Source organism: Lontra canadensis, unplaced genomic scaffold (genome assembly GCF_010015895.1).
Source record: "Lontra canadensis isolate GAN:19392208 unplaced genomic scaffold, GSC_riverotter_1.0 scaffold59, whole genome shotgun sequence".
Lineage (NCBI taxonomy): Eukaryota > Metazoa > Chordata > Mammalia > Carnivora > Mustelidae > Lontra > Lontra canadensis.
In genome coordinates, this window is record NW_022631053.1 from 3,222,445 (window position 1) to 3,246,430 (window position 23,986).

At 39.2% G+C, this 23,986-nt stretch overlaps 1 protein-coding gene across 5 annotated transcripts in view; it reads right to left on the reverse strand.

The window, feature by feature from the left end:
* Positions 1-23,986, reverse strand: part of SCN8A (sodium voltage-gated channel alpha subunit 8) — a 171,503-nt gene that overhangs the window by 146,965 nt on the left and 552 nt on the right. For 4 of the 5 annotated variants that reach the window (XM_032876747.1, XM_032876751.1, XM_032876749.1 and 1 more), the window contains exon 1: positions 23,734-23,873. The exons of the other annotated variant lie outside the window; for it this stretch is intronic. The gene's annotated coding sequence lies outside the window, so the exon portion shown is untranslated. Of the gene's footprint in view, positions 1-23,733; positions 23,874-23,986 lie in introns of those variants that run through there. 5 annotated transcript variants of the gene reach the window in all.

Sequence of the window (23,986 nt, forward strand, 5' to 3'; positions counted from 1 at the left end):
ATGCAATTTAAAAGAAAATCAAAAGGATATCAGGGGATTCCAAGATAAAATGCACACTATGACAAATGAACCTAATATATTATAAATGCATGACATAAACTCACTGAAGGAGGTGGGGGAGAAAAGGAGCTGAGTTGTTACTTTGGAAAATGTTGTTTCAACCAAAAACTATAAGGCTGAAGACAAAAGAAACTGAACATAAACACTGTATTTTAGTTGGGATATTTGTTGCTCATGGGAGTATGATTACTAACTGAGAACTTGCTTTACATGCATGCAGGACCGAATAAAGAAGAAAATCTACCATCCGCTGTGGTGGACGGTGAGAGGCAGGTTCCTCACTGTCAGAGGAGGAAATGCAGGCAAGCGAGGGGAAGGCTAGAATGAGCACTGTGGAACTGGATTAGAATCAGAGGTCTCAGCATGAACCCTGCTTAACATGTACATACAGACAGACGGATTCAGGAATAATTGCAGATATGCATACATATGTGGGTTGGTATACATATGTGTAGTTCCTAGATCTATCCTCTGAGAGGACCTACTAGTGACACACACATCTAATGCTCAGACTTGGTTTCTCCAATGGAAAGAATCAGCGCTCCTTTCAAAGATGCTGATTCCAAAGTGAGGACAGGAAAAATACAAGACAGGCCTGGGACATCTTCTCGTTCCAGAAAGTAAGGAAGTGCTCAAGTAACAGAAGAATGACGGCATGTCAAAGGGACACATGCCAATCTGGAATAGCCCCCCGTAGCCAAAACTGGAACAATGTGAGCAACCAAATAAACAGCAGGGTTACAACCTAAAATATGAAGTAAATACATGAGTCCATACTGATATAAATTAACAACAACCACACACACACACACAAAAAAAAAACCCACAGGGAAGAAAGGAATAAATCTTCCTTTACACAAGAATTCCAAATAATATACATAGATACTACTTCCTCTAGGGGATAGGCCTTAATCCTTTCCCTCCTCCCCCACCTGTAGGCTGGACTTAGTGACTGATTTCCAAAGACTAGAGTATGGCAAGGGGAAAAAGAGTCACTTTCCAGTGGAGAAACCTGGCAAACACTACCTTAACCAAATGACTACGGTTAACATCACCAGAGATAAGTCAGGTTAATACCATACACTGCTGATGGGCTGTGATGACAAGGGTACTTCACCTTTCAGGTAAACTTCCTCAAAACCCACAGCCTTAGTCTAACCATGAGAGACTCCAGACAAACCCAAACTGAGGGACAGTCTACAAAATACCTCACCAGTACTCCTCCAAACTGCCAGTATCATAAAAAACAACGGAAGTCTGAGAAACTGAGGAGACCAGAGGAGGCAAAGGAGACATGATGGCTGAATGCGATGTGATATATTGGACTGGATCCTGCAAGAGAAAAAGGACATTAGTATAAAAACTGGTAAAATCCAAAGAAAGTCTGGAATTTCACAGTGAGGCACCAATCTTGGTTTCTTAGTTTTGACAATTATACTCGGTAACGTAAGGTGTTAACATCAGGGAAAGCTGAGTGAACCATAGGCAGAACTCTCTGTATTATCTTTGCAACTTTCCTGTGAATCTAGAATTATTCTAAAATTTAAAAGTTGATTTTTTTTAATAATCTAATGCTGGTTTAGGGTCAGATTAGTGAGAAAACGAATTGAAGTGTTATCTGCAAGATTCCTGTGTGACAGAAGAATAGGATCACATGGTTAGACACATCTGAACAGAGAGCAAATACAGGGTGCTCGACCTAGTACTATCCTGTAAGCTAAATCCGTTGCAGTGATACTTCTGTTGATGAAGACAAGGCATCTCCATGGCACAGTCACAGTCAGATGCTTGCTGACCAGAAGCAGAATACCCAAACTACTGGATACACAGTCTTTCTTTGATGAGGACTCCTTTCTTCTCTTGCAAGACTCCTGGGCTTCCCAGGCTTATATAGCAGAACTCTGGCCTCTCTTAGGACTCCCACCTTGCCTAGTCTGGACACTGACCTGCCTTTAAGAGGCCCAGGGCTGTGGCTGAGATTCTGCCCCTTCCTTCTCACCGCTCTTGACTCTACACGGAACTGAAGAGAGCTGAACCACCCCAGTATCTCTACTCCCAAATTAAACTACTCCAGAAGCATCATCATGTACATGAACTGAGAATAGCAATGTCTTAGCCTCTGGCCAAATAACAGCATAGGCTCTGCATAAGATAACAGAACTGATGAGTAACACCTGTCACTCATCCCTATTACCATTCGTTTTTTGAGGTTATCCTCAAAAAGTACTCCTAAATGAAACTTAGCACTACATTTTTAATGATTTAAAATTCTAAGAATTCATTGGCTGCCCTCTGGGAAAGATGTATACTGGCTCTGAACTCTAATCCAAATTCAGAAAACAGCATTCAAAAGGGAACTCCTTGCTCAGCGGGGGTCTGCGTCTCCCTGTCCTACCACTCCACTTGCTTGTGCTCCCTCTCTGTCAAATAAATACATCTTTAGAGAGAGAGAGAGAGAGAGATAGGGAGAGAAAGCCTTGCATTTCCCTAATAATAGTCTTTGGGACTTTATACCTGAGACCAAAAATCAGATCAATGAGGTGCTTAAAATTTTTCAAGTTTACTTGGCTTTAATTATATTGGAATCTGCATCAATTAATTTTAGTAAATAATAAAATTACCTAGAACATTAATATAAAAAAAAAAGACTTTTTAAAGTGAATAGTGTTTTTTTCCAAGTGGAGACCCTAATTATTAAGTAATAGAACTGGTTTGGGTGGCTCTTCATAGTCATTTTATTTTAACTTTTTATGTATTTAACCTCACATTGTCTGAAAAATGGGGATGAGCATGTATTAATTTTTTAAAGAAGTACAATGCAGTAGAAAACACAAAACAAAACAGTTATCTTGGGAGACCATGCACTTAATACAGTGAAGGAATCATTTTATAAAACATTGAATTTCTTGTTTGAGTTTGCCTTTTGAACCTGTTCCACATCAAATTTTTTTTTAAAAGGCTCTCTAGTGGGGTGCCTGGGTGGCTCAGTCAGTTTTCTGCTTTCAGCTCAGGTCATGATCCCGGAGTCCTGAGATCTGGATTGAGCCCCTCATCAGGCTCCCTGCTCAGTGGGGAGTCTGCTTCTCCCTCTGCCCCTTACCCTGTTCATGCTCTCTCTCTCTCAAATAAATAAAATTAAATTTAAAAAAGGCTCTGTAGGATCAGACATCACTACAGGGCAGGATGCGAAGGAAAAATCGATGGTTCTTACAATGACTTGACTATAGCAAGTGTACTGAAGACATATAAGATATGGCTCTTACTGGGTAACCTCAGTCTTTCCTCACATTGTGGTCTTATAAAGTAATACAACAGAGGAAAGACTGTTGAACTCTTTTATTGCTTAAATGCTATATTTTTTACTTTTTATCTTCATAAATTTCTGTGACCTTCTCTGCTTAGCATATAAAGCAAGTTAAGCAAGCATGGCCCTTGCCAACTATAAACTTATCATAGCTCTTTGGGTCTAGAAATACCCTTTTTTAAAAAAAAGATTTTATTTATTTACTTGACAGAAAGAGTGAGAGTGCAGCAGAGGGAGAGAGAGAAACAGGCTCCCCACAGAGCAGAGAGCCCAATGTGGGTCTTTTTTTTTTTTTTTTAAGATTTTACTTATTTATTTGACAGACAGAGATCACAAGCAGGCAGAGAAGCAGGCAGAGAGAGAGGAGAAAGCAGGCTCCCTGCTGAGCAGAGAGCCCGATGCGGGGCTCGATTCCAGGACCCTGGGATCATGACCTGAGCCGAAGGCAGAGGCTTTAACCCACTGAGCCACCCAGGTGCCCCCCAATGTGGGTCTTGATCCCAGGACCCTCGGATCAGGACCTGAGCCAAAAGCAGATGCTTAGCCAACTGAGTCACCCAGGTGCCCCAGAAAATGAAAGGCTTTCAAACAAACACCATAAACCATTAAAAAAACAAATCCTCAACGATGACACTTCGGTCTCCACAATATTAACTTCATTTCCGAGACGGTTTTTTACATGAAAACTTTTTACATCACACATGCTGATCTAGGGATTAGAAAAAAATGACTATTGTATGTGTATGGCTTCTGTACCCCAAAAAATATAGTAAATAAACGCTGGCAGCTTTCGCCTGATCTCTCTATGGACAGACACAGGCATGGCTGTGCAGATGGAAATACATGACAGACAAAATGTTCCTCAGAAGAAAGGCTTAAATCCAAACCAACCTGTAAGAATTAGGAATTCACTGTCTAATCAACCAGCCATCCAAGTCCCCTCAACTACTATATCCTTCCTTTTGGCTGTTTACTATATAGCCATTTTACACTATTTTCTCCACAGATTGTTAGCATGTTTCTTAATAGAATTAGAAGGTGGTGTAAAGAAGGTAAATGCCAACTAATGCATTTTCAGGTTTTTTTTTCTTCCCCTCTATAATTTTGGTAAAAGACTTGGCAGAAGCAGTTAAAATGGAGTAAGACCATTCCACCCTCTCACTCCCACTGAATGCCACTAAAATTCATAGATAGAGCAACTCCATGCTCTATCTGATAACTGAAAAGTAACTGATCGCCAGTGGACTGGGATAAGAAACTAAAGCTCGAAATGCCATGAAATCAACAGAGAGTTTTCCTTTTTCATTCTTCTGTTATCTCCTGGACTGAACTCAAAGGCAGCTCAAATCCAGAATGGTATACCAGGTGCACACAGAAAGAGCTCCAAAAGAAGACCTCCATTTTTGGTGCAAAAAAACAGGAAGGGAGCCCTTAAAGGTCAAAAGATATAGAGGAAACACCCTGATTTTGTGTGTCTCTTCAGTTCTCTCCTGCTTTATCCCAAAACAAAGGGGCAGCAGTGGCAATGACAATAGCAGACAAATAGGAAAACCTTTTCTCTGACCAGAGGAACTTCAATCCCAGGCAGAGCAGAGAGATTCTCAGGGAAATGTAGTCACCAGAAGTTGAAGGTAGAGTAGAAAGTTAAAGTCTGAGCTTTCTAGTGAGAGGAGCAGAAAGGAGAGTCTGGAAAGTCTGGGAGAATGACAGGAAGAGGAGGGAGCTCAGTAAGGCTATGTGTGAACTCCAGGGCTCATCCCCAAGCTGCACATGGCATGTCTCTGACCCTAAACACAAACAAAGGCTTTGACAACTGATCTATGGGGTGTACCGCTGCCCAGGTCTGAGACTGGTCACTAGCTGGTACACATATGGAACAGACACAAATAGCATGACAAATACTTTGAAAACTGAACAGCTACTGAACCCCCAGCCCATAGAAGACAGGTAAGTACTTACAGCCTGAACCTAACTAGATTGAATGCCTGCTAGAACAAACAAGCAAATAGAAACAGTCTCTAGAGGGTTTATGTAAGACCCAAAGTTTCACAACATGATATTCAAAATGTCCAAGATACAAATCCAAACTGATATACAAACAAACATAAAAATCTCAACATCCTGGGGCACGAGGGTGACTCAGTTGGTTAAGTCTGACTCTTGATTTTGGCTCAGATCATGATCTCAGGTAGTGAGATAGAGCCCTACATTGGGCTCCCTGCTCATCATGGAGTCTGTTTAAGATTTTCTCCCTCTGCCCACCAATCTCCCCCTACCCCATTCTCATTCTCTCTCTCTCTCAAAAGAATATCTGAACATCTCACAAGGCAAAAGACAATCAACAGACACCAACCCCAAAATATAAGAATTATCAAAGACTGTAAAGCAGTTATTATAATCATGCTCCAAGAAATAATGCAAACACTCTTAAAAAAAAAAACATTTTATTTACTTATTTGACAGAGAGAGAGAGAGAGAGAGATCACAAGTGGGCAGAGAGGCAGGTAGAGAGAGAGGGCTCCCCTGCTGAGCAGAGAGCCCAATGCGGAGCTCGATCCCAGAACCCTGAGATCATGACCTGAGCTGAAGGCAGAGGCTTAACCCACTGAGCCACCAAGGTGCCCCAAATGCAAACACGCATGAAGTAAATGGAAACATACATAATCTCAACAAAAGAAAAGAACACACACACACACATGTTCACACACACAGGAACCAAATGGAAACTTTTAAACTAGAAAATACAATAATAGAAATTTTAAAATTTGCTGGATGGGCTCAATAGTATAGTTAAGATGACAGAAGAGTCAGTGAACTTGAACATGGAACCAACAAAAATTATCCAAGCTAACCAGAGAAAAAAAGATTGCAAAAACATTAACAGAACCTCAAGGACCCACCAGACAATACAAAAGGCCTAATACTTATATCATCAAAGCCCATAAGGAAAGGAGAAAGTGTGGTGCAGGGAAAATATTTGAAGAAACAATAGCCACGAACTTCCCAAATTTGGTAAGACATAAACTTCTACATTCAAGAAACTCAGTGCATGGCAAATAGAATAAACTCAAAGAGATTCTTGCCCAGTGAAAACTAAAACAAAGAAAAAATCTTGAAAACTGTCAGAAAAATGATGCTTTATCTATAGGGAAACAATAATGTGAGTGACTGGATGTTCCATGGAGGGATAGAAGGCAATGGAACAAGATTTTTATATGTTGGAAAAAAAAAACAACAACTGTCAACCTAAAATTCTATATCCAGGGAAAACATCCTTCAAAAATGATGAGAAAATAAATTCTCAGATGAAGAAAACGAAGAGACTTCATTATCAGCATACCTGCCCCCCCCAAAAAAAATGCTAATGGAAATTTTTTGGGAAGGGAAATGAAACTAAAGGGGAACTTAGAGTTTCAGGAAAGGAGGAAGAGCAATAGAAATGGTAAATATCTGAGTAAGTGTAAAAGCCATTTTCATTCCTCTTAAGTCTTCAAAATCTAAATGACAGTTGAAAGCAAAAATTATAACAATGTCTGATGGTGTTTTCCATGAATGTAAATGTAATACATATGACAATTACAACATAAAAGCAAAGGGTAAAGAGGTAAATCTAATGGTGCTTAAGTTTCTACATTCCATTTGAAGTAGTAAATACCAATTCTAAGAAGACTGAATACTTAAGTATGTATATAGGAATCCCCAGTCAAAACTGAAACAACTATACAGAGGCAGTAAAAAACTCAATAGATAAATTAAAACAGAATAGTAAAAAATATTCAAATAATCCAAAAGAAGGGAAGGGAAACAAACACAAAACAGAATGAGCAAACAAAAGAAATAACAAAATGGTAGACTTGAATTCAAAATAATAATTATGTTAAATGTAAATGGTCTAAACACATCAATTAGAAAAGAGATTGTCATAATGGACTTCAATTTACACACACACACTACATGTTGTTTACTGGAAACCCACTAAACATGATATATGTAGGTTAAAAATAAAAGGATGCTAAATGCAATATGAATTGGATTATGGAACAGAAAAAGGACATTAGTAGAAAATCTGGTGAAATCCAAATAAAATTCTGTAGTTTACTTAATAGAGTACTATCCTAATGCTAATTTCTTAGTTTTGGTAAATGTACTAAGGCTATATAAGATGATAATATTAGGGAAAGCTAGGTGAAAGGCATAAAGAAACTACTTTTGCAACTATTTTAATAATCTGAAACTATTTCAAAATAAAAAAAATGTTTAAGTAAAAGGGGGAAAATATATATATGAAAACATGAATCAACAGGAAACTGGAGTGGCTGGTATTAATATCAGACAAAGTGGACTTCAAACCAAGGAAAATTACCAGGCGTGAAAGGGCATTAAATAATGATAAAAGGGTCAATTCACTGAAGGATATAACAATCCTAAATGTATATGCACTGAACAAGTAAAAATGGACAGAACTAAGGGAAAAAAATGGACAAATCTACAATTACAGTTGGAGATTTCAATCTTCCTTTCTCAGTAATCAACTGAACAACTAAATAAAAAATAATCAAGGAGAGCAAAAAGTAAGTTGTAGATCTTAAATAGACACAATTCCTATTAGTCAATTACAACTGAAAAAAGCTGCAAAAACTAAAAGGCGGAATATAATGTTGCAATTAAATAATAATTAAATCACATTTTTAGAAAAAAAAAGAGAGAAGGAAAAAAATATCAAGGATACAGAACAAATGAACAGCACCATCAACCATTGGATATAATCGACATCTACTGAACATTCTACCTAACAACAGCAGAATATATATTCTTTTCAAGTGCACATGGAACACTCAGCAAGACAGACCATGTCTTGGGTGAGAAAACAAACCTTAACAAATGCAAAATTATTGAAATCATATGAAGTATGTTCTCTGACCATAATGGAATTAAACTAGAAATCAATAAAATAAAGACTCTAAAATATCTCACAACAACACGCTTTCAAATAATTTGTTGGTCAAAAAGGAAGTCTAAAAGAAAATAAAAATTTGACATACCAAAATTTGTAAAATATAGTCACGGCAGTGCTTACAGGGGAATTTATAATCTAAAAATTTATATTAGAAAAGAAGGTCTCAAACAGTCTATATTTCCACCTTAAAAAAATAAAGTGAGAGAAAATTAACTCAAAGTACACAAAAGGAAGAAAATAAATATAAGAAAAACAATGTAAACAAAACAATTTTTAAAAGACCCAGAAAAGCAATAGAGAAAAATCAACAAAATTAAAAGATGGTTTTTTGAAAACATGGATAAAATTGATAAGCCTCTACCTAAACAAATCAAAAAGAAAAGAATAAATACACAAATTATCGACATCAGGAATGAAAGAAGGGCTATCACTATAAACCCCCACACATTAAAAGGATAATAATGGAACAGTATATATTATGTACATAAATTTCACAACTTAGATGAAATGAACCAATTCCTTGAAAGCCACAAAGTCCCAAAGCTCACCCAAAAAGAACATACAACCTGAGCTGTCCTATATCTAATAAATAAATCTAATTTGCAGTTAAAAACCTTCATACAAAGAAAACCCTAGTCACAAATGCCTTCACTGGAGAATTCTACCAAATACTTAAAGAGAAGGAATTCTATACATTCTATTCTAAAAAATATTAAAGGAAACATTTTCTAACTTATTTTATAAGACCAGCATTATCCTAATACCAAAACTAAACAAAGACAGCATAAGAAAAACACAAAACTACAGGGGTGCCTTGGGTGACTCAGGTGGTTAAGCAGTGGACCCTTGGTTTTGGTTCAGGTTGTGATCTCATGGGTCATAAGATCAAGCCCCATGTTGGGCTCCGTGCTCAGTGGGGAGTCTGCTTGAAGATTCTCTCCCTCTGCTCCTCCCCCAACTTGTGCCCTCTCTCTCTCAGATAAATAAATCTTAAAACACACACACACACACACACATACACACACACAACTACAAACTGATAATATCCTCATGAACACGGACTTAAAATTCAACAAATTAGCAAATCAAATCCAACAACATAGAAACATAACACATCACAACCAAATGGTGTTCACCCTAAGAATGCAAGGCTAGTTCAATATTTGAAAATCAATCAGTGTAATTTATTCTATTAATAGATTAAGAAAAAAAAATCCTATGATCATATCAATTGATACAGAAAAAGCATTTGACAAAATTCAACATTGATTCCTGAAAAAACCCTCAGCAAACCAGGAAGAGAAGAGAACTTAGCCTTATAAAGAACAACTACAAAAACTAACAGCTACCATTATACTTAGTGGCAAAAGACTGAACGCTTTTTTCCTAAGAACAGGAAGAAATACCCACTCTCACCACTCTCATTTAATATCCTACTAGAAGTCTGTAAAGTCTATAATAATGGTAGAAGAGAGAAAGAAATAAAAAGCACATACATTAGAAAGAAGAAATAAAGCTGTCATTATTCACAGATGACATAATTGTCTATATGAAAAGTCCCCAAAATCTATAAAAATGTTCCTAGAGAACTAAGACGTGAGTTTAACAAGATTGTAGGATACAAATTCAAAATAAAAAATTCATCATATTTTTATATCCTAAGAATGAATTAGAAATTGAAATCCAAAATAAAAACATTTACAATAGCTAAAAAAAAATAGGGAAAAAAATCTAACAAAACATGTACAAACCTATATGCTGAAAACCATAAAATGTTGATGAAAGAAATAAAATATGACCTAACTAAATAAAGATATACATCACATTCATTGATTCAATACACCATGTAGTTAAGGTATCAACTCTCAAATTATCTAAAGATTTAACGTGGTTCCAATCAAAATGCCACGCAGGGGCTTTTGCAGATATAGACAAGCTGATTCTGAAATTGATATGGAAAGACAAAAGGACTAGAATAGCCAAAACAATTTTGAAAAAAAGAAGAAGAAAGCTGAAAAGTTCACAATACACAATTTTCAATCTTGCTTTAAGCTACAGTAATCAAGACAGTGTGGTACTATGAAGGGACAGACACATGTATCAATGGAACAGAGCAGTCTAGAAAAAGACCCATACAAATACAGCCAATTGAGTTTTGACAAGGGTACAAAACCAATTCAATAGAGAAAGGATCGCCTTTTCAATAGCAATGATGCTGGAACAACTGCACATCTATCTGCAAAAAGTAAATAAAAATGAATCTTGATCTAAACTTCATACCTTATACAAAAATTAACTTACACGGATCATAGATCTAAATGTAAAATGTGAAGCTATAAAACTTTCAGAAGAAAACAAAGAACATCTTTGCGACCTTTGGCTCAACAAAGAATTCTATCTATGACGTCAAAAACATGATCTATAAAAGAAACTGACAAATGAGACTTAAAATTGAAAATTGTAGCTCTACAAAGGACAATATTAAGACAAGGAAAAGAGAAGTTACAAACTAGGAGAAGATATAACCAGGTAATTTATCTGATAAAAGACATATCTGCAATATGTCTATTTTTTGAAAACTCTCAAAACTCACAGTAAGAAAATAAATTTGGGTTCATGCAAAAACCTATACACAAATGTTTAGAAGAGTGCTATCCACAATTGCTTGAAATTGGACATATCTCAAATTAAATACCCTTCATCAAATGAGTGGATAAGCAAATTGTAATGTAATCATATAGTAGAATACTACTTACAATAAAAAAAGAACAAGTTTTGATAAATACAACATGAACATCATGCTAAGTGGAAGAAGCCAGTCCCAAAAGGCTATATACTCTAGTACGTTTCCATTTATATGATATTCTAAAACAGGCAAAACCCTAGGAATGGGGAACCAATCAGTGGTTGGCATGGATTATGGGTTAGGGAGAATGTGACTACAAAGGACAGTAGTGGGGAGCTTTTTGAGGTGATGCAACTGTTCTGTACGTTGATTGCAATGGTGGTTGTATGAATTCACACATGTGTGAAAACTCAGAACTGTACACCAAAATTTTTTCAAAGGTACTGTTTGTAAATTTTTAAAGTAACAGTAAGAAAAGTAACCAAAGCTGTTAAAAATGTTAAAAGGAAAAAAATATATATTTGCCATACGTTGAGCTAGAACTTCAAAAGCTTTTCAAATATTCTATTGGACTTATTCTTGTGAAAGAAACAGGACCCTATTTGGTGATAGTACCCTAATAGGAATATGTTTCCAAATAGGAAAAAAGACCCTGTTCATCCCAGGGGCACTATGTACTGGCCCAAAGCCACAACCAGATTGCAGGCGTTCTGATGACTAAACTTTGTCCATAAAAACATCTGATACCTTCATGTCCAAAATGGAGACTAGTGTCCATACTTTGAACTCTATAGATCCACACTGGATTTTTATAATACCCTCAAATGTCAGCAGTTTTCACAAGTAAGGGTTCTTCCTGGGTTCTATGAGTAACGAGGAAAAAACAAAACAAAACTGGAAAAGCCTTGACAATTCAACATCTATAAACAGAAGCAATACCTAAAAGGAGCTGATGGGTCTATAATCCCAGCTAGAAATTGTCACTGCTTTCTGGGGATGATTTTTTTCTTGAGATTTTGCAACAAATTGTACTGAGTGATAAATGTATGGCTCTTAAAAAGCAAGCCAACAGGGGCACCTGGGTGGCTCAGTGGGTTAAGGCTCTGCCTTCAGCTCAGGTCATGATCCCAGGGTCCTGGGATAGAGCCCTGCATCAGGCTCTCTGCTCAGCAGGGAGCCTGCTTCCTCCTCTCTCTGCCTGGCTCTCTGCCTACTTGTGATCTCTGTCAAATAAATAAATAAATAAATCTAAAAACAAAAAAAAAAAAAAAAAAAAAAAGCCAACAAACCTCTCTCTGAGCAGTCCCCTGAGCAAAGACAGAGCTGTAGAGCAGCGCCCAAGCAGGCACCTGAGACACAGCCCCTGGTATGTCTGCTGCACCTTAGCTCTGGGAAGCAGCACGGCAGCCTGCTAAGGAGTGGGAGGTGAAAGTGGTGGCAACTCCCACAACGCACAAGGCACAAGAGAAGCCAGAAACTTACTAATGGTTGGGAAGGAGGATGTGGCAAGGAACAAGGCCTATCAGCCCCCAAGGGTCAGGCTGCATGCAATCGAATTAAAATTAAAGATGGAAAACACTCAGATCTAATTAATAACATCTCTTCGATATCCAGTCATCACACAAAACACACTTATTTTCTTTGACCTATAAAACTTCTCAGCAGTTTCTAATGCCAGATCCCCAAATGATAGAAGTCTTACCCCTTTTGCACTTACGGCTGAACTTTTCTTATGAGTTAGGGAAAAAAAAAAAAAAGCTTCTAAGGTAGGTGAAGTACTCATATGATATTCTACCTTGTTTCCCCACTAAATCACTCATTCTGTGCCCTTCTTTGGTCTTACACATCCCTCCCCCTCCTTTTCCAGAGATAAGGAAGAACTACTACAAATAGAAGGAAAGAGAAAAAAATCTCTGTATCTACCAAAATATTACTTGCTCTAGAACATCTAGATTAATTAATTGCCAGTGGCTCCTGGGTGGCTCAGTCGGTTAGGCATCTGCCTTTGGCTCCAGTCATGATCCCAGAGTCCTGGGATAGAGTCCCATGTTGGATTCCCTGCTCAGCAGGGAGTCTGCCTCTCTAGTCTCACACTCTCTCTTTCTAATAAGTAAATAAAATATTTTAAAAAGTGAAACAGATTGCTGGCATTCAGTTAAGAGGTCTTTATAGACTTTCCTCATTCCAGACTACCCTAAGAATGCCTTCCCAAGGAGCTTTTGCTTAACTATTCTTAATCACAGTAACTTTGAGCATTCACACTAAAAAACAGGTACAAACTTATAATGTGATTGCACAGAGACTCTCCTAACGGGATTACCATAAGGATGCTTTGCATCCCTAAATAGAGTGCTAAATTTACTAATATCTTGTACATGAACTCCGTCTGCTCTATTGGTTCCACACAAACCATGGGGACTTCTGCCAACTGTCTGAGTGCAAACTGTGGCAAATGTTAATGGAATTTGCAAGAACTCTGTAATTTTAGTGGTGAGAAAGAAAATATTAACAAATTAAATGAAAAATTTTATTGCATTAAATTAAATTGCTTTTTTCTTACATGTATTCTGTTAATTTGCTTGCACATGCTCTGATGTTTCAATCACCCTTTATTTTTTTTCTTTTTCAAAGACCTTTACTGAATACAAAAGGCTAGAACAGAACCTGAGCAACCTGAGCATACTTTTTGCTCTAAATTACCACTGTATACTGAAGTTGCACATTAGGGCTCACTGACCACTGTCTGGTACCCCAGATATATCAAGGAAGTTGACGCAAGTCAAGCCTGACATTTTGTATCCACAGCCCAAGATACAATACCTGAAAGAAAAAGCAACAGCACTAGCTGATAGAGCCTCTTTCCCTCTGCTTTCACCTATTAGAATCCTCTCAGTTGTTACCTTTAATTAAGCCTGCAATTTCAATGGTTTTCATGAAGCACACAGAACATAACCAAATGATCAAAGAAAGCAAGCCACTGAGTTTCAGTAAGGACAAAACAGTCATCTACCAGGTCTATGAAAAGGTGCATAATACTTGTTTCTTTATATATGAAACTAAAGTTTAGTTGAGAATATCAAGGAAAATGACCACATGTTAAATGTCTACAAATGGACAGGATTTAACACTCCAAAATAAGAAACAAAAGGACAGAGATCTACAAAGTTTAAATAATCTTTATCGGTGAGCAAGCACAGAGAATAAAGAAGTGGGAACACTTAGGTTTCTCTTAAAGAAAACTTTAGAAGCTCAAGGGGGGGGTGGTAATTCTCTGCAAAGAAAGGATTAAAAATTAGAAATAAAGGTGCTGGGTTGGCTCAGTTAGAAAAGCACCTGACTCTTGATCTCGGGGTCATGAATTTGAGCCCCACATCGGATGCAGAGATTACAAAAAAAAAAACAAACACAACTTTAAAAAATTAAAGATAGCTTGCTAATAACCAAGTTGGTCTGGACTAGACTGCCAACATGTATTACAGCCTATACCCGCACCCAATGTTCTAAATAGAAGATTATATCTCTGAATTTTAAAATGGCAAAATAATCTTGAACTCCTCCTCCTCCCTTTTCCCATGTAGTCTTTCATCAAGTCCTACTGAGTCGTCCTATAAACTATTTCTTACATTAGGGAAATATTACTTAAATACATGGGACACACATATACAAAATTCTCTCTCTTTTCCTTCCTTTCCATCTTCATCATTACAATCCTGGTCCAAGCCCTTGTCACCACCCATCTAAGGCCAAACCAAACAGTCAATTAGCTGGACATCCATTCTATGTTCTATTCTGTCCTATTACACATTGCTACCCAATCCTCCTGACACCTTTTAGCACAGCTTTGATGATGTGTCATTCTGTGCTACCTCAAAAATCCTCTATGTTCTCCATGGTCTCTAAGGATAAACACAGCTTCGAAAAATCATTAATGTTGGGCTACCTCTACCCTATCTTTTGCAGGCGTACCTGCTGGGGAAGGGGAGGTGACATTCTACCACAGCCCAACTGATTCGTTCACTGCACTCCCAAAATACCTCATGCATTCTCACCTTCTTACTTTGACTCACACTGTCTTACCCAACCATTCTGTAAAGCTCAGTTCAAGTCATACTTCTTCCATCACCCTCTCATCGTATCAGCTTAAAACTCTCTTTTCTAAAATAAATAAATAAATAAAAATTCTATACCATTTATATGACATTTAAACCCCCTACAGTTGTTGTCATGAGCCATTATGAACACCTCTTATTTAACATGTTGTGTTTATAATTTATTTCACCCAATAAATACATTCCTGCAACATAAGGTCTATCTCTACAGTATCTTTCAACACATGTCACAATGCCTCACCTTTAGTTGTTACTCATGAAAATTCTGTCGATTGGTATGGTCAGGATAGGGGATCTACAGTTCCCCACAGAAATCAAAGCGCCAATAGTTCTTGAGGCCATGTCTTTCTCTATACTTTTTCATATGTAATTCTCATATGGAAACCCTAAAAAACAACTTAGTTGGTAGGAAATGGGTGCTTTGGCCCAAATTAACTTTTTACCTTAAATAAGCCAAGAAATTTCACTAAGAAATATAAAACATAAGGGATTATCTATATCCTAAGGGGAAAATTAATCTAAGGTGATTTAAAAGGAGAGTTCAAATCCCGAAACTATTTTAATAGTTTTCTCTAAAAGACACTAGAAATAACTGGGTATGGGCCAGGGGAGAGAATGTGCACAGTTGTATATGTACACAGAAAAGAATACAAGAGAAGCTGGTAATGATAGTTGCCTTTATGGAGTGCATACTGACTAACTGGTAGATAGTTATAAGAAGACTTAACCTTGAACCTTCTGATTTTTGAACAGCCTCTGTTAGCTACTCAATTGTAAAGTACATATTTTACAACATAGAATGAGAGAGATAACTTCAACAGTGCCTTCTGAGTAAATTTTTTTATATTAAATGACTGAGAATCTTTTTTTAAAAAAGAGGAAACAAAATAATATTTAAGAATGTTACTAAATTTTTTAGTATAAAGCAAGAAAACACTACCTAACTTTTCCAATGTAAGGATGGGATAAAGAAAGCAATTTGTAGCACAGTTCTAGCAGGCTAAGGATAAAATAACATTAAAAGAAAAAAAAAAAAAAGACACCTTTCCAAGGTTCCAAACCCCATCCAGAATATCAGGCCACAGAGAGGCTTCCAAAAGAGTCTGCAGAGGAGAGATAACTCTTTCTCTTAAAAAATGAGCAGTTCCCCAACTTCACGTCCAAACTCCCTTGTCCATTCACAGTAGTCATTCTCACACTTTCTCAAAGTCTGCTCCAATGATTCCTCACACTCCCAATACTTTCTTCTTCATCACAGCACAAATCTTTAAAAAAAAATGCCTATTTTCTTTAATGCCTCTTTCCTAGAAGCAAGGCATTTCGCCTCTTTAGTCTTCGCCAAAATCTTAGGAAATCCAATTGAGAATTTTGTAGCAAGTGAGATTTCTGGGTATTCTGACTTCTGATAAAGCTCTACCAGTCTCATTTGCAAACTGCTCAATTTTTCTCCACAATTTAATAATAATACATAATTTTCTTTTCATTTAAAAGTGTTTTATTCAGCTTCTTGTTAAGACAAAAAAGACAGCAGTGAATATAAAGCAAAAGCCTAATGCATTATCCTTACTTGAAGAGGAGTTCCTCCTAAAACAAGAAACTAACCATGTCATATATGAAAATCTATTTATTTACAGGACAGTTGCTCAGTCAAATGAAGGAAAAATGCTATTTCATACTTGCTACCAGTGAATATTAAGCTTTTGGAAGTTTAGCCTTCAATTGTGAACTGCTGAAATAATAAGAGAATAAGAACAGCTGAAAAATGAATTGCCTTTTCATTGATAAAGCAGTAGTGATCTCTTCCTTTATCAGCCACTACCTAAAAACTTAAAGTAACATTTTAATTTGGATTTTTTTCCTTCCCAAGTTCATTCTGGTGGATACGCTAATGATCAGTTAAATACCTAAAATGTAGGGAAAGGGAGGGAAATAAATGACGTAAAATTCACAGCCTAGAGAATCCATTCCCTGGATAAATACACATTCACTTAGATTTCTCTAACATCCTTACTCCCCAGGAACCCAAAGATTTTATAGCATAAAAACAGCACTAATCAACTGAACATGAAAAGAGCCTGTTAATATGTCTTCTGGGGGATTTCAGTGCTTTCTACTTCCAGGTCCCAGAACAAGCCCCTGAACACGGGAGGCCTCTCTGCCAACAGTGAATATGAAAGTGCTTCAGAACCCCCCCCCAACATTTCAGTCACCCTAACCCAATCAATACTTTTCAGGGTCAAGAGAACTTGAGTCCCAAACCTAGAGTACCTCTTCAACCCTCAGCCCCCAGCTTTTATTTGTTCCCCTTTCCTCAATAGGGCACATCTCCAAACACCTAAGGGAAATCTTAACTATTATCCACTTCCACCTTTGCTGCTATAGCCCAAGAGCCTCCCAGAACCTTTCTCTGCTACACCCTGAATACCCATTCCAGCACCAATCCCCAGTATACAGTCCTACACCAATTTCAGCTTTGCATTAGCAAAGAAGTCAGGTGGTAGAGGCCATAATTCCTCCACAGTCCTGGTTATAACTTTTGTTGGCAATATGGGAGTATTTATGAGTAACTATATGTATGTATTCATGTGCAAGAGAAATAAAGAAAGATAAGCAGACACGATGACCTTTAAAAAAGTACTCAGGAGAGCTGCAGAAACAAAACACGTGTGTTACTTCAACAAGTAACACATCTTCTGTTCATTTTCCCTGCTTTCAAAATGCTATCCTTCAAAGGTACTTTTGCCCTCCCTCTGCCTATCCCAGAATCTTTAATTATACCCACTCACTAAAACACATTTAGCTACCTAGGATAATGATAATTTCTTAAAATAAAGCCAAAATTGTTCACGTTACTTAGTTATATGAGCATCATGGGGAAAAAAAATCTTTAATCATGGGTCAGCCAACCAACCTGGGCACCCATCTCCACTCCATGACTTAATGGTCCTGTAGTCCTAGACTATGTGGTTAAGTTCTGGGATACTCAATTTTCTCAGCTGTAAAATTGGTAGAATAATATTTGCCTTACCTAATTCAAACAACCAACTGATAGAAGGATTTTAAAAGTTCTTTTTTAAAAAAAAATTTTTTAGTGGCGCCAGGGTGGCTCCGTGGGTTAAAGCCTCTGCCTTTGGCCCCACATCGGACTCTCTGCTCAGCGGGGAGCCTGCTTCCCCCCTCTCTCTCTGCCTGCCTCTCTGCCTACTTGTGATCTCTGTCAAATAAACAAAATCTTTTTAAAAAATGTTTTTAAAGATTTTATTTATTTATTTATTTATTTATTTATTTATTTGTCAGAGAGAGAGAATGAGCAAGCACACACGTAGAGTGGGGGGAGGACACAGACAGAGGGAGAAGCAGGCTCTCTGCTGAGCAAAGAGTCCAATGCGGGGCTGGATCCCAGGACCCTGGGATCATGACCTGAGCCAAAGGCAGATGCTTAACCAACTGAGCCACTCAGGCGTCCCAGGTTTTTAAAAGTTCTGATAAACAGACAAACATAGAATAATAATTACCAAAGGTAGATGGTCAGCTGTGAGATCTAACTATATGAGACCCATTCAAATAAATCAGTGCAAATATAATGGGAAAACTTAGAATGGTGCTGAAGACAAAAGCAACTCCAAACTTGATAATCACTCATCATAATTAAGATATCCAGCTCAAGGAAGAATAAAGGGGAGCCTCATTCTTTGAGTCCATTCTGCCTTCAGATCCCAGGCTATAGCTAAAAACAGTTCACGGCCTGCCAGCTGGCTGTCAGTGCCAGAGCATTTCTCTTGGGTAACGTCCTACTCTAGGATAGTTTGGGAATGACTGAGGAATTACTTTGGTAACAATATTTGCATGGTCGTGGTGGAGATCAGCACTGCAATTGTATAATAAAACTTTTCTCCTCTTAGACCAGCAACGCCCATCCAAGTCAGGGTATCTGCAGATCCTATCCTCTATGCCAGACTGAAGAGAAAAGCAACTATCTGCCTTTCAGACTACCAAAATTTAATACACATATCTATACTATATCAAATACGTGTATAAACACACACTAAGCTGCTAAATCCTTAGAGGGAAAGGAGCAAATATACATTGAGCTCTATGTTTCAGAAACCACAAGGTAACAGCGATTTCCTTTAATCCCCACAAACACCCAAACATAGGTATTATTATACTTATTTTTATAGATGAGAACACTGTAGCTCAAATACATTAATTTGCCCAAAGTCACAAACCTAATAAGTAGCAGTGTCAAGACATGAACTTAATTAAGCCCATACTGCTGCTGCTTCTTCTCAATGGTGTTAACTATGGCAACCTGCTAGTGTCTTCATTTCACCTTAATTCCAGACATGGTACTTAACTGTGTGTCCTAGCTGTGTTTCCATACATTCACAGAGAGACAGAGAAAAATTTCCCAGAAGACTTCCTGCTTGTCTCTCCTTTTCCTGCATTTATTTCCTATTCCTAAAAATTATTGTTTTAGGTTGAATTACCAGGTTAGACCTAAAAGCCTGTCATACCACATTTCAGCAATTAATATACACCTACAGTGTGACAGTTCTGTTTCCTTCCTTGTACACTTTAATAGCCATAGTTTCATTTAGGGACTTAAACACTAGATGGTTATATTTAATTTACCTATTTTCTTAATCATTTTTAAATTTTCAAAAAAATTATCTTTAATGTGAAAGAATTCATTCTTAGAATTGGCCTGTAAAGTCTCTTGATTTAAATATGGCAAGATAACTAGAGGAATAAAGAAATCTTTCCTTAATTATCAAATCAACAAATATTCTCCCTCTGTACCTACTGTGTGTGAGGCATTATTCTATGCACTAACATATTTTTTTAAAGATTTTATTTACTTATCTGACAGAGAGATCACAAGTAGGCAGAGAGGCAGGCAGAGAGAGGAGGAAGCAGGCTCCCCGCTGAGCAGAGAGCCCGATGTGGGGCTCGATCCCAGGACCCTGGGATCATGACCCGAGCCGAAGGCAGAGGCTTTAACCCACTGAGCCACCCAGGCGCCCCATGTTCTATGCACTAACATATTTTAAGTGGCAAGAACCAGCTTAGAAAATGATACCATGCTCAGAAACTCAGAATAATAGTATTTTTAAACCCAGGCTTTTAGACTCTTAAGTGCATAGTCTAAATACTATTACTCTGAATAACATTTGCAAGTGCTTCTTGCCCTCCTATAAAAAAAAAGACTGAAAATATACAATAAAACATTGACAACTATTTTGCTTAGGATAGTTAAAACTAAGGATGACCTTTTCCTGTTTTTTTTTACATATATTAAAATTTTTCTGTAATAAGAATGTGTTATTTTCATAATTACGGGAACTAATCGCACTCTGGATAAACTTTGCATCTTTAACACTTTCTATACAATGTGGGGTTATTTTTTCCTTTGTCAGATATAATTGATGAAATTATGTATTCATTAATTCATGCCTATGCCTCTAGAACTTGTTACATAACATCAGCACATTAAAGATAATTATTTTTCTCTCCATTCATGGAATGTTTTTCTTGCTTTAGGTGGATACGTCTTTATCTCTGTGTTCTTTTCAAGCAGATGGGGATTTCTTGTATAATTGCTACAGAATATCAATAGTCAATCTTTTCTTGGTAATTAGCACAAGAATGACATCTGGCCTTGATATAGCCCCAAACCATAAGTCTTTTAACATTATGTGTGTTATCTTTTCAATGACATTAAAGTACTTTAATCACAGTGAACCCAAATGGAATGAGCTAACTTTACATAGAAGGAAGTTCCCTACCAACGGAAGTATTCAAAGCAAAGATCTCCCATAATGGAATTTCTGTGCTGGGAGGTTGTAGAGCTGAATTTTATGGCCACCTTCCCTTTCTAGAATTTTAAAATAAATTTTTTGACAAGTCTACTCTAGTGATATAATGGATTGCATACTGGTCTCTGTTGTATCAAGTCCTTTTCTCAGCTCACTGTTCAAATCAACCCAGAGAAGATTTCCTTCTGAGCCAGCTTGACTTAGCAAGCTATCTGATTAATTGTGGAGACCAAATTCCCATAATTATTAACTGAGCCTTGCTACTTGAAATTACCAAAATGTGCTAAAACAATGTAGTCAGCAAAATGTCACTGTATGTCTTACATATGGATCTGTTGCAGCCTGTAAAACACTGTCTCCCTGAGGGACAGCCAAAATGAAGTTACGTGGGAGTAATAAAATATGATAACTAGGCCTGCAATCTCAAGAATAAACCCAGCTGCGCATGCACACACACATCTACAAGAAAGCCTGCTGATAATAAAAGCAAAGAAAAACCCAAATCGTGCCCAGCATGTGCGTACTTCATGGCAGGGCTGGTCCAGGAACTGTCCTTTAAGCACCACAGCAAGAAACCAGGGAACTGTCCTTTTAGCACCACAGCAAGAAACCAGGGAACTGTCCTTTAAGCACCACAGCAAGAAACCCTGGTGCAAGCCCAAACACGGGCACCCAAAGCTGCACCATGAGAAAAATTTGTTAAAGCTCCTACCAAAAAATAGCATCAAGCACTGTACGGTGTTTGTTTTTAAGTATGCTATATTCTACTTCATAGTCCTTTATTAACTTAAAATAAAATCCTTTAAGTACTTTGATGAAAGTTGACAAAACCCCAAATGAAAACCAAAGGTATATTAACTCTGCCTCTCAAACTGAATTCAAGAAACCAATAATTGGCCTGCACTATCAAGAACTGCTTTGCAATCTCCACCACCAGCCCTACCAAGAAACACAGCACATTTACACATACCCTAAATCAGATGTTGAAAACATAGAACATGCTCAGAGCCCTCTCCAGGGAGAGACTCGATTTCTAGGACAGATGATGCTTGCTGAATACCAAACCATCACTACCACCCCCTCCCAAGCAATCAAATCCTCTTTCAGGGAGAACTGAAGGCCTTATGGGTCATGAGTTCCAAAGAAAAAATGCTGCAGTATTTCAAGAACCGGGTTACAGGCAACGTGCTACAAAGCTTTCAGCAATTTAAGTCTGATTCCCCCCGAGATTTCTACCAGAATGGCACCGGATGCTAATATTCTCCAGCCATTTGCATTACACATCAAAAAAAATTTTTTTTCTTTGAGGAAAAAATAAAGTCCCCCCCACCTCCATTATCTTCTAATAATGCACGTGGAGGAATGCAAAGTACAGAGAGACTGTGAAACAGTCTACCACACCCGAAATCTCCTATGGAAAGCTAAAACATCCCCCAGCCCTAACACACGGAGACGTCTCTGAAGGCTCTCCAGGTTTAAACTTGAGAAAATAGTTATAAAAAGCACTATCGCCCTTTGCTCCCAAAGCCCTCACCCACATTTCCTGCTTCCATTCCTGCTTCTCTGGTACCCACTAAATTTTCCTGGTGTGGTAGAGTTTGCTTCATGTTAATTATTTCTCCCTCTCCCTGGATTAGCCAGATGCAACGCCAAGTTTCTCCCCCTCCCCCAAACAGATGACATTCTTTTATTATGAACACCGATGCCGAGAATCTCGGAATCTCCCGATATAAAATGCATTCCCCCGTGTTTCAAAAACTGCAGTGTAAGTGAGGAAGAGGGCACAGGGTGGAGTAGTTGGATGGAACGCATGGTTTGAAGAATCGTATTTATCAAACTGAAAAATGATTCCCACCCCACCCGACCTCTAAGTCGGGGCCTCTGAATGGGTCTGAAAGCCCCAGCTAACCCCCGGAAAGTTAACTGCCAAGTCTCCACCGGTGGTTGCCGCAGGCAGAGGGGATGGAGCTGAGCTCTGAGGAAAAATGCAGAAGCTTTGCTGTCCCCCAAGTACCAAGAGAACTAGAGAGGAGGGGTCTGTGGAGCTGGGCAGTCCTGTAAGCCAAACGCTAAGAAGCCCGGGGTGCTGCTGATCCTGGTAAGGTGGGGGAGGGAAGGGAGAAAGGAGGAGAGGAACAAGCTCTGCATCGGGTGGCGTAGGGATGGGGGTGGGGGAAGGGGGATATTCTGAAAGTGATGTACTCCCTAATGCAGGAATTCTAGCCTGCCGAGGAAGGTCCCGAGGGCCCCCAACACAGCCCCAGAGCACCCTGTCAGGAGGGGGACGGACGCATCCGAGTAAAGGACAGGGGGAGTCCTGGCTGCCCTAAGAACCCAGGAGCTCCTGGCTTCTGCAGTTGGTAACGATCTGGAGCCGGATGGGGGAGAAGGATGCAGTAAGACATGGGGGAGGGGGTAGAGCTGAGGGGCTGCTGTAGGAAGATCCCGACAGCACTGCCCTTCCCAGTGCAACCCCGAGAGGGGCCCCGACTCTGTCCCGGCCCTTGGAGGTGGGGGGAGGGAGGCTGCACCACCGAAGGGGCGCCGAGGGCAGGCCAGTGTCCCCCAATGCAGCCAAGAGACGAGAAGAGCGAGGGTGTATGGGGGTGGTGGCCGGTGGTCCTTAACTCTCCTCAGGGACCCCTGGTAAACACGGTAGAAGGAAGCAAGACTTCCAAACACCTGTCCAAAACCGGGAGGACAGAAACCCAGCTCCGCGGCCCCTCGAGCCCCGCCGCGCGCTCTGCGGCAAAGCCCCCGACCGGAGATGGGCGAGCCCCGCTCCGGGGTCCCGAGGCGAGAAGGGGAAGCCGGCGGGCGAGGAGCGGCGCCGGGGCGGGGGCTCCGGGGCGACTTACGGCAGCGGCGGCGAGGGAGGCAACGACGGCCCTAGCGCGGGGCCCGGGAGGCGCGGCCGGACTGCAGAGGCGCCGAGGATGCGGCGGGCGGGACTGCGGTGGGCGCCATCTTGGAGCGCTCCCCGCGCCCGCCCCCCGCGCCGCCCGAGTCCTTGCATAATTGATGACTCGAGCCGGCCGCGCGCCGCCGCGCGCGCCCCCGCCGGCGGGGGCCCCCCGCCCGCTCCGCCCCCGCGTCGACCCCCGCCGCGCG